This window comes from Lagopus muta, chromosome 5 (assembly GCF_023343835.1).
Source record: "Lagopus muta isolate bLagMut1 chromosome 5, bLagMut1 primary, whole genome shotgun sequence".
Classification (NCBI taxonomy): Eukaryota; Metazoa; Chordata; class Aves; order Galliformes; family Phasianidae; genus Lagopus; species Lagopus muta.
In genome coordinates this window covers 8963860-8976171 of record NC_064437.1, presented here as the reverse complement: position 1 = coordinate 8976171, position 12312 = coordinate 8963860, and the positions used below count along the sequence as shown (strand labels likewise).

The 12312-nt window shown below is 40.7% G+C and overlaps 2 protein-coding genes across 3 annotated transcripts in view; one reads left to right on the top strand and one right to left on the bottom strand.

The window, feature by feature from the left end:
• AKR1A1 (aldo-keto reductase family 1 member A1) overlaps nucleotides 1-12312 on the top strand; it is a 357612-nt gene that overhangs the window by 255361 nt on the left and 89939 nt on the right. The gene's annotated exons all lie outside the window — the stretch shown is intronic.
• Nucleotides 1-12312, bottom strand: part of TESK2 (testis associated actin remodelling kinase 2) — a 66402-nt gene that overhangs the window by 26054 nt on the left and 28036 nt on the right. The window lies entirely within an intron of this gene.

Below are 12312 nucleotides of genomic sequence, written 5' to 3'. Positions count from 1 at the left end.
GTCACACCCAGCAGTGACTACTTGGAAGGTTTCTGGCTGTAAGACAACAAGCTGATGTACCCTTCTGCCCCAGCTGGCATCATTAGCAGCAGTGGGAGGACTGGAAATTTCCTAGTTCCCCCTATCTGTTCTCATTAGCTTCAACCAAACTGAACCAAAATGAAAGACAGCATTAGTATGTTCAGAACTATTACACGAGATACTACAAGCTGACATGCTGAGATTGCCTACCAGACTAAATGCAATTGTTCTTGAAGTCTGTTCATAGACCTCTGCTTGTTAAGAAAAATGCACAGTTTAAAAGTCTGCAAACCACCTCACCCAAGTATCTTTGAACAGTAACCTTCCAATTACATTGAACACCAACACATCGATGGCACCAAACCAAACAAATTAAGCAGTAAATCAGAACAAGTTGGCTGTTTAATTTGGGCTGTACAAATACATTCTTGGTCAGCAGGTGAACTGATGTTGCCAAGGAGAAAACCACAGCAGTGACCATCAGAACATGCAGGAGAAGGAAGCACATTTCAGTACAAAGCTCTGATTTTTCCATGAGGCCAGAAGGGGGCAAAACAGCCTGATTGAAGGAATAAAAAAAAGCCACAAGTCTTTCTCTAAAGGCCACTTTTCTTTCCTGCTCCTTGGTTGCTGAAAATACGGTCTTCCAACCAATACAATTTTGTTGTTTAATTAAAAAAACGTTTGTTTGGTTAAAAAAAAACAAAAAACAAAAAACCAAAACTAATCATTACTGACAAAAATAATGTTGCTTTAAAAAGTGTCAGTTACTCATAGGAGAGAAGGCAAGCTTTCCAATGCAATTGCCATAGCATAATTACCATTGGAACACAGGACCACCTGCCAGGAGCCACAACAGACCTACCTTCAAGTCTTCTACTGTGTCAGGTGTTGCACCAATCAATTCACTGTCTCTTCCTTCTAAGAAGGCATGTACAAGCACAGCTTATTTCATAAGGGCAAACAAGAATTAACATGTACTGCTCAGAAAAGAGCTTTAGTGAAAGCCATTTGTCGCATTCCAAACATTTAAGTGCTGGCAGGGAAAAGAACATGGCAAGATTTGCCTTCCTTTAATTCTCTACACCCAACAGCTCTCATGGGCAGCAAGCACAATTCATCCCTTTCCTGCCACTCCATTCAATTAAAATGGAATGCTCAGTTGCTTGCCTGCTGCCTGAAGCAGATTAGTGTAATTGAGATTCCAACTGCAGGCACACAGCAACAATGCACTGCAACCTGTATGTAAGAAATAAGGTTTACGGATGGTGCTTACTCATAGCCAGGTTTGACAGATTGCAGGAAGTTCATTTTGTTGGAACCGGAAAACACTCCCAGTATATCTGTGCAAACTGACCTTGATAACCACTTTTTCCTGTAATTTTATTAGTAGGAAAAACAGAAAGCTAAAAAGGCCTAGCGCAAAACTACATCTATAATCTGAAGTCACACCACGTGGGTTCTAAGCGAAGTCTAGTTTCAGTGCCAGTAAGAATCTGTGATATGGCAAGACAGCAACAGCATAAATCATCACACAGGCACAGAAGAGAAAGTACCTCATTGGTGAGACAGGCAAGAGAAACAGCATCTCCACAGTAACACTTCTGTTAGAGAGCAGAAAGCTCGCTCCATACTGACAGCATTCTGAGCACACTGTTCACTCATTTCTGTCCAGAAGCAAGCTGCAGCTGCTGACATGGAGCCCTTTTTAATAAGCTCTTTCTCACCTTCTCCACAAAGATACCTGCTGCAGCAGCCCATGGATTATATGCTCACAAGATTCCAGATAAATAACCTGTTAGCTTTAAGTGAGACTATAAATACAGCTATAAGGACCTACTGAGTCCAAAAGTTACAGTACACAACTGCACACAGAGCAAACATTGTTTGAATTCTGCACAAGGAATACTGCTCTTGAGCTTTCCCAAGCCTCAAAACTCCAGCTGTGCCACAATGTCCATTTACATCTGAGGGTGCTTAAATGCTGTATTGATTACAAAATTGTAATTGTAATTACAATTACAAAATGCACCAAGATCCCCTATAATCAGCACTGTGCAAAGCAAATGTTAACAGAATTTTCTCAAATAACAGTTTCTGAGTGGTTTGAATGGCTGATAAACGAAGTGAAAGGAAGAAAGTGAAACTACAGACCATTTGTTAATTTATGAGTGGACCAGGGTGAGAGAAGAGGAAAAGGAAGAGAAACCTCTACATACTTACAGTAAATTATAAGGAAAAAGGGCCAGCATCACAGTGTTTAACTGAACTTCATCTTTATATGCACACAGAACAGGAAAATCCAGTCCTCAAGACAACATTCAGTTTTCTTCCCTTCCCTGCCCCCATATCACAGTAGCTGAAGTTTGCATCTTCTCATTTATTGATCTAGACCTATTTCCAGGATATCAGAAAGCAACAGAAAGAGAACTGAAGGGGTTATGGTTCAAGAATGTTTTTTGTTTTTTCCTTTTTTTTCCTTAAGTTCCCCTGTATGGTCCAGTAGGATTAAAGTTAGTGTCAAAACACTGATACTAAAATAAACAAAATAAAACAATTTTCCTCACCCACCAACACACCTGCATGTGATGTTCAGGGAAGGTAGCAAAAGAATAAGATGACAAAGCTTGCTGGATGCTGTTTTCAGTTTAATATTTATTTGCCTTTTATCTTATTTTCTCCTATCCTTGAGACATTCTAAGAAGGAGGAAGAGATTACATCAGCATGACATTAGCAAGCCTTCCTCAGAACACAAAATATTTAGATACATTTGTCTCAAAATAATAAAGAAAAAAGGCTCCTCATGCACTGGCTCAGAAGAAACAAAAGTCAGTCATCCTCCTCCGAGGGGGGAAAAAATTATTGAATCCACAATGCAGCCTGCACTGCCGAGAGTAAGAAAGCATTTCACCATGTCTGCGCTTTTAAGCTCATACACAAGCATTTAAGAAAATGACTAGAATTTAAAAGCCTGCATATCCAGAAGTTCTCACAGGAACAACTGGTTGCTCATCACTTTTGATCTAGCCACCTGCAAGCATAAATACAGTCTGTGCAACTAAATTTAGGCTCATCTTTTCAAAGTCTTGGCCTTTGTCTTTACATGAGAATTCCTTTAGAGTCTGATTATAGTACTTGCACTGCTGAACTTCTGTGAGAATCCACCCTTCCCTCCTTGCTTCGCCAAAGACTGCAAACAAGTCTAGAGTTTTCCTCTGCCTTCAGCACAACGCTGTGCTCACACAGGTCCCACAGCTTGTCTCCTGGTGAAAGGAAGCCATTCCACACACAGTTGCCCTCAATGTTCTTAAGCTTAACTGGACACCAACTGCAGCAGGTTTTTACTTAACCAACCTAGCAGCACTTCCCTCCAGAAGCAGAGTTCAGAAGGTCAGCTTGCATCTTGCAGAAGCCAGAGTTTTTGTCAGCTTTTTTTTTTTCCCCACACTGAGCTTTTTAGTGCAGCTTTCTGAGAATTCCACCCTTTGATAAAGCAAGGACCTACTTGAACTTCTGCTACTCATTCTTATCTATTATTATCATTCTTATCTATATTCTTATCTGCTCATCTACGTGATGGAAGCTGACTCTCTAAAATACGCACCTCCAACCGCAGCAGGCCTGCAGCCACAGGAAAATGCACAAATTCATTAACTAAAGCCTTCTCCAGTGTAAAATCAATAGCAGTCTTCCTCCTGTTCTCAGAGGGAGTGCTGCGACCAACTATGGCACCACTGAACTTCCAATCAAAGTGAAACTCACAACAGGAGATTCTTTGGGGTATGTGACCAACCCAAAAATGAAGGTAAGAAATTCCTCTGTCGGTTGGTGTTTTTCTGGAAATGCAAAGTCTTTATCACTGCAATCAGACAAGATGGTTAGCTTTCAGTCATAAAAAGGTAAACAGCCAACTGATGCAGGAAAAGAGGAGAAGATCAGCTAATTTAAATAAGGCTCTTTACATGTTTCCCAAGAACCTGACTTAGCTGAAACTCCTGTGGAGGCCTGGATCAATTTTGATGGAGAAAGAATGAAAGGGTCAAGCACACCATGTGTACCACAACATCAGGATGCAAGAGTATGAACAGGAGATGGAACTTCAGCCAGAACACTAAGCTTCCTGCCTCTTGCCACTGAGAGCAAGGCCCTCTTGTGTGATTTTAAACTGACTTTTTTGGTATGTGCGGCACATCAGGCTGCGTTTGGGACTGAAGTCTTTTTTCTTCTGAACTAATTCATAAAAATATTTGGTTCCCAAGGAAAATAACATAAACAAAGTAAAGAATATGTACTTTGTGCAATAACTTCAGACTTTCAGACACTTTTTTTGTTACAAAAGAATTCATGGAGTTCCAGCATGAGGTTTAAGTGGCACAACATTTTCCAAATACCAGCACTACCCTCTCTAGACTTTTAAACTCCTACTTTGAAAAGTCTACCGATTAATTTATTACATATACTGTGTTCAGATTTAATTTTCATCCAGTGGTGCATACAAAGGAGTCAAGTTTACTTCTGCCTTTAATCAGCCAAACTCCAAACTCACATAGAAACTACAACGATGGGTACCAGTGTCTGCAGTTCTTAAGCTGTTGGAACGAGCAGTCATGAGGACTTGGCATGTGGGCCTACAGCATTATTTCATCAGTCAACAAAGTGAGACATCTCCAGCTAATCAAGCAGCACGACTCGACTCACATTCTTCTGACCCTCACTCAGGTCTCTTAAGGCTGATCACCCAGAGAGAATCCATAATGGAAAAGGTTGGGTTTTTCCCCCTCTTTTCCATGCATCTTCTCCAGAGAACACAGTTTGGGCAGACGCCTCTCCCCCCACCCAAAACAGTTGGTTTTCTAGCACCCTCCATATACATTTCATACTACAAAAGAATATGGTTCCTTAAGGAGATATCCATACTTCTTGCCAAAGACCTTGCAAGGAATAGGTCTCAGCAACTCTACAAGCTGTGAAGTGCCAAATTTATTCAGCCTTTCATATGCGAATCTCCCAAACTGAAGGAGATGAGCTGTTACTCCTCTTAATATTACTGATCCACAGGAAGAAGGACCCAGTTTGAAGGTGAAACAGAATGAAACCTTGTATAGTATAGGAAAGGTAGAGCTGGCCAACAAGCATCAATCCACATCGGCCAAAAGCAATTTCAGCAACATTGTGTAAATTAAACTGAGAGCTTAAGTGAACTGTTACAGCAAAACTGAAATTGACAGTTCATGTGCTGTGAAGACTGAGAAATTAAGACCAAATATAGCTCATGTGTTGACAAGTATTTCTAAAACTCGGTTGTGAACAACCAAAACAGATGAAGGGAGGCCCCTGCACTAAAGCAAGTTTTTAAAATAACTGCATTTCAAAAGTATCAAAGATATACTAGGAATGATTTTGCAAGCTGCACAAGGACAAGCAAAAGTACCAGGTCTACCTGTGGCCCTGAACAAAGCTAGTAGAATAACATACGTGCATATGTATGTGAAATACAAGTACCTAATTGTCACATTTGTACATTTTTTTTAATTGCCCCTTTAAAAATTTCTTTGATACAAGAAGTGTGAAGCACACCCCAGGGTTTAGGATGTAAAGATTCAGGGTCTTTAAAGTTTCAGGAAGGCATTGCTAGAGGCTTGGTTTGCCAGGTTATAAACACATTCATCTCAGAATATAAACAGAAACTTCCTAACTTTTTGGCTCTAAGAAAACTCCCCATTACCTATGCCTGCTTCCTCTCAGCCAGACAGCTGCTGAATGACAAAGGCAATACTTCCATTTCTTCATAACCAAGCTCTGGTGTCCACGCACAGTGAAGCACAGAGCGCAGCCAACAAACTTGCCTTTCTATAAACAATCTGTTTTTGGGGGACCAGTTTAACCTCAAAAGATTGAGCCCATATTCACAGGCACACACAAACAGTTCTTGCATCTTGTATGTTCACTTTAAAACTATTCCTCAAAGTGAAATGTAAAGTACTCCACAGTTCTATACATTTTGAAATGGATTGATAGCAGAAGGAGCAAAATATTTCAAGGTAACTGTTACCCTGCAACAATTTTTTGTAATGAGATAATGAGGGTTTTTTCCCCAAGAACAGAAACATAAAGTACTATGCAGACAGTGGACAGTCCTAACAGACATACTCTATGATGCACTCATTCTATTTTAGTGCTGGAAAAAGCAGTTGCAATGAAATGGAATGATTTCTCACCTTATATATTACAGTCTAGCATAGTCTTCTTAACACCTGAGTTGTTTCCTGCTTCATTTTAACCCCTATTTGTGCTGCCGTGGCCCTTTTTCTTTTCCTTGGGTCCTACAGAACTTCACCCAGTCCCCAGCCATTAAGGGGGAATGGAACTACTACTGCATCAGACAAGGTTACCACTACTTTTTTCCGCAGGTCAAGTCCCTAGAGGCCAGATGAATGATTTTCTCTTGACCCCAAAGCAAGTATGTGCTTAATGACTCCTGAAGGGAAAAGCTAATGAACCCAAACAACCAAATTAGCTGAGGAAATAACACAGATGTGTGCTGCTTGGACTTCCAGTCCTACACTGAAAGGAGCAAAAGAAGCAAGGAAATATCACCAACAGATACTCCAGTTTAATCCCACATAACCATTCCTGTCTTTAAAACAGATCTTCCTGAAATTAAATATACTCAGTCCTGACAACAAAATCCACTCCACGGAGGGTGCAAAGTAATCGCAGTCTAACAGAGGACCTGAGGCTTCTGAAGCACTTCTGTTAAGGCTTCACTTATTTTTGGTTCTTGGCTTATATAACTCCACAGGCCCAGATGGCTGCTATGTTCTGCACCTCCCAGCGCTGGCCTCAGCACAGTACCACTGTCATGGCTGTTCTGTTCATATGGAGAAGTACATCAAACAGAACTGTGGCTATAAATGAATGCTACAGGAAGTATCTGAACTAAGGACAAAAATAATGAGGCATGCAAGTAGAGATTTAGTACAGTATTAATCCACAGCCCATGCTATTCATTGGTTTAGAGATCATAAGGATCAATTTAATCTGCAGAATTTTACACATACTTGGAGTTCTTAGGAAGTTGAAACAACAGACCTTCTGCAGCATCGTAGAGCTGGGAGGCATTTAAAATGTCAGCTGTTGGCTACTGAGAGTCAGCTGAAAGATACCCTTCGTCATCACAGCACGTTCATCTTTTTCCTTATCTATTTTTTTTTTAAATCCCATCTTTTTATAGTAATTCCTCCAAAACAAAGGCTCTTTGAATTAGCAGGTATATTCTTGTGATGTCAGTAAAAACATCCAAGAGAAAACTTGCACAGTTGCTCCTTTCAGAAAGTTGCAGCGGTTGCCAGTTTCATAAGGCCACAAAGTCAGTAACACAACCCACTGCCTGAAGCCCCCACTGCACTGAAACAAGATGCTTTAAGTAGGCGCCTATGGTAAATTTCAGTAAGCAAAGGTAGCTAACAGAAAGCACAGGGCACAAGGGAATACAAGGTGATCTGGAAGCTTTTTATCCGTATGGCTCAGCTGTACATATCCTCAGCAGTGAAAATACTGCACAACATGTGTGAAGTGACAAAATTCTTCTGCCAGCTGCAGATTCCTCTTTCTCTAATAGTTTGGGCAGCTACTAGAAATAACTGTAGCCTAGGTGCAGGAGTATATCTAGGAACCTATTTACTCTGTATTATTTTAATATAGTAATGCCACGACTATATTATTTTCTAACAGTATGAAATTTTGAGTCTTATTACTTCAATTTTCTACTTGGTGCAACCTGTAACACATTTTCATCTTCTTTGCAGTCGTATGAAAGCTCACACTCACCAACTGCTCCCTGCAGCGATTCCCTTGTTGGAGGGACACTGAGACACGAAGTTCCCTGGAGCTGGTGGGCTAGGCCCACTGTGAACACCAGAGTTCAATATTTACAGCACTACAGGTGTAAAACTGAAGTTAATCAGGCAGTTTGAGTCACATTCATGTAACAGCACGATTTAGCATGTGCTGTAGGAGATGGTGAAAGGAGGAAGCAGAGAAGGAATGGTGTGCCCGGGCCCTTTAAAACTCTTCAGTGTGCAGCCTCTACCTAGAAGGAACTGTACACCTTTCATCTTTGGTTTAGAGGAAGATACCCAAGGGATGTCTGTCATGGTTTCTCCATTTCAGAAACAAAAGCTCTCCACAAAAAGAGAAGGAAGAAATAAGGAAGGGATAGGACAATGTTTCAACAAAACATTCTTAATGCTAGATGCTGCTTGTGAAAGTTTTAATTCAGAAGGACCCTTCCTCTTAAAGAACTTCTTTTCCCTTCCTTGTAGAAGAATAATTCAGCACAACTGTAACAATTTGGAGAATTTTATGCTGTTAATGTCCTTCTTCCCAGTTAGTACCATCACCAAGAGCAAAAGAATACTACAGATAGGAAGGTGTCCAAGTGCCTGAAACCCCATTTACTGCATTTACAGTTTGCCTAAACTGTCACTTCAGCTTTTGCCTAAGCAGAGAGTTTTCAGTTATCACAGAAGTACTTACTAAAAAAAACCAAAAAAAAAACCAAAAAAACCAAAACCCTCTGTCCCAAAGCCACCATTTGTCTCATTATGATGTGCTCTAGGAGTACAAAAGGGATGCACTGTGCAAGGAGGGCAAAAGAGAGAAACAAATGAGCTATGAATTGTGGTTGATGGTAAAAACAGCAGTGTGAGATTCAGCAAGCCATTACAGAACACATCAAAATTGTCCAATAGCAATTATCTTGCCCCAGATGAAAATTAAGACGTCTGGAAGGATTTCTGCAGTAAATATTTCCCAGGGTTTCTGACACAGAAATTAATTGAGCTGAAAATGTGCATCAGTTCAAATAATTTTTTCTCTTCTTCTTTTTTTAGTAAAAAAGCAGACAAGCAGCATGTCAAGGCCTTCTTCTTACATCAGTTCTTGGCATGTATATCTGCATTAAAACTGCACTGCTGTTTGCTGCAGACATCAACATTCTGAGCATATAGATGATACAGACATTTTAGAGTTCAAGGCACCTTCATGCATGCAGCCTCTGAAAGATGCACCACACAAGGCTGTTGCTAAGGACTCACCAAATGGGGTATGGAAGCCACTGAAGGAGCCACGTGCCCGGAATGGCTGGCTGGTCCCTTACAATCATTTCATAATCATTCACATGCCACACACACACAGCTTCTTAAAACAAAGGCTGCTCACGTAGATCGTTGGACTCGGGAAACATCAATAGTGCACCAGATGTTGGGATAGAAGCAGGAGGACTGACTCGGGAGGATGTCAAGGAGAAAAACTGAAACAGTGCTGGAGTGGTGTGTTAGGCAGACAGCACAGCCAGCTGCTGGCTGAAGTAACAGTGCCCAGCCCTCAGCTGCTGCCCTTGTGCTCCCATCACAGCACCACAGCCCTGCAGCCGGTCTGAAAAAGCTCCAATGCACGTCAGATCCTGCACCGAGCAAACGCAGCTAAAGCTTCAAATTGTGGCAGCAGAACACTTGTGCCTTATTTTCCTAGTTTTTCTAGTAACAATTAGCTGTTGTTTGTAAGGCACTGCAATTTCAAGATAACTCAATCAACACATTAGCTCTCCCTTGCCCATTTTCTACACACACAGCTGTCAGGACTTGTATTTTCTTGATGAAGGAATTACCTTGCTGTGTGACTCTGTGCACATACATCCACATACATCCAGCTCTAATGATATTTATGCGTGATCTCTCTCAGCAATTCAAATAAATGTACTTAACAGAGTTCAACAAAGAATTTAAGCTCAGCAAAAAGGCACTGAGTAGCTGCTATATGCTAGACCATAAACTACATTACCTGCCTTTGTGTAATAGCATGAGCCTATACAACATGCAATGCAAAAATGTGTTTTATAATCTCCTGGTAGTGGCTCCAAACTGGTGCCTGAAAGCTCAGCAATGCCTCATGCCAACTGATGCCACTGTACCTCTCTACAAAATTCTCAACATCTGAGGATGCTGTGTGCCAGGAGATGAAGAAGCAGTAGGTAATAAAGCTGTTAGATTAAGGAAGTGGACAGAAAACACCAAGAAGCTTGAAAGAGAGACTGAACTTAGGTTGGAGAGGCATGCAAGTGCATGCAGGAAGCACTGCAGGCTCACAGCCTTGGAACCAAACCATTAGCCACAGATTAGAGGTGAATATTAACAAATATTCAGTTCCTAGTTTTACAGAAAGTGAGCACAGTAAATCTATGCCCATCAGTTTGATGTTCGTGAGACAATCTAAAACCTGCTAACTCATCTGAGCTCTACTTCCATTGAATGTTTAATGCTATGCTTTCAATGACAGAGGTCCAAATTATTCTGTGTCTCCATGGATATTGAACTACTTCAACAGCAGCATATGCCACGGTTTCTGGTTCAAGTAGAACTTCAAAATAATATTGCATTTTCAAAACTGGTATGATTGTAGATTTAGAAAAAGGCCAAAATCCTAGGACAACCTATAATTAAACAAATTTTTGTTGTTGGGAAAAAAATCTGCTTCAGTAACAGTCATGTAAGACAAAAGACAATTAAAGCAATGCAAAATGCTGCCAATGGGGAAAAAACCCAAGGCCTATATACTGAGGTCCCTCAGGCAAAAAACCTGCTCTGCATGTGTTGCATTGCTAGTTAAAGGGCTGTAGTAGTAGCATGCAGTACTTCGTTATTGGAAGACAGTCTGCTGTGTTATAGATTTCTCTTCTTGTGTCTTTAATCACATGGAGAGCTAAACACAAGATGCTACTACTACAGCCCCTTAACTAGCTTATAAAATGCTCAATGCTCCTCTAACGTTTGGGCCTGCTGCCTTGCCTGCTAATAGCACAGGGGCTACTAAGCACAAGTCATCTAAATCCATTCACCAGTCACTTGTAACAAGAGCTCAACTTCTTATATCATGAAAACATACACATGCAGACAAATATGATTTCCTACCGCCCCCTCAGACATGAGCTCTAAGTGATGCTGTATCTCTTCTACTTAGAAATATCATCAGCCATACTACCATAGCACAACATTTCTTACTAAGCATAATCCAAGACAAAAATGATAGTTAAGCTCCTTTCAAAACAGATCCAGGGTAGGCTAGTGAGAGAAAGGATTCTCCCTGTAACTGAGCTATCTACTGAGGAACGGGCTGCTGAATCAATAGCTCATCTCCACAGAAGTAATACCATGGGAGAAGTTCTACGTGCTGGCAGTGTCAGGCTAGTATCAATTATGTTAAGCTGTGGAAGGTAGGAGAACCACAAGCTGAAAGAAGCCACAAGATGGTGGATAATTTGTTTATCCTGCTGGGCTATATTTGAGCTGGTGACTCACCATGTACATCTTGCTAGTTACACCTTCAGCTGCTCATTTCAGCCCCCTTCCCTAACCTTCACAAGTCATCAGCGCTGAATCATTACTGTACACACACTGCAAGACAAAGAGCACCTCAACCAGCAGAACACACAACTATTTCATACACCCTATAAAACTGAAGAACTACTGGATGGGAAAAAACAACGTGTGGATTCCCTACACATCAACTTGCCCTTAGGTTGTAGTTTTTCCTATCAAAGGGATTGTGTGTGTCCATTTTGGTCCACACAAGACAAGCTACACACAAGTAATCGCTACGCATATTTTTATAGCATGCTATGAGAGCTAATCTGGTTTTCAAAACTCTGCAGGGATCTTTAATGTAAAATTTTTTAAGTAATTCTTAGGCAAATGCACCAGGAATCCCCTGTAATGGATAAGTAACAACATACGTGTTACCACTTGTCTTACTTTCAGGTAGGAGAGAAAAGGGTTAATTTTTTTAATTAAGCAGTTCCTACAAAATAAATGTAAACAAGAACCACAAACTTTACAAAAAAGGAGCATCTCCTCAATCTGTACTGAAACTAAAACAGCAGAACAAACATCGGATTGATTTTTGACACAAAATAGCTAACACTATTCACAGCAAGAGAACCCTCCCTTCTGTTTGGTGTGGGATTTTTTTGTTTGCTTTTTCTGAGGGAGATTAAACACAATCCAGTGAAACCTGGTGGGAAGGCCCACGTGAACTAAAATTTCTGTTTCTTATTTGATAATTAGACCTTGGCCAGGAAATACAGGCAGTGGAATAGTTCCCCTTCACAGAATTCAGATTAAGCTGTAAGAAGATAGCAGGGACTGAATATACTGATATTACCCAGCTGAAGTATCCCTGATTCATCTGTGAAATGCATATGAAATATGCATATCAGAGAATAGTAAATGAGA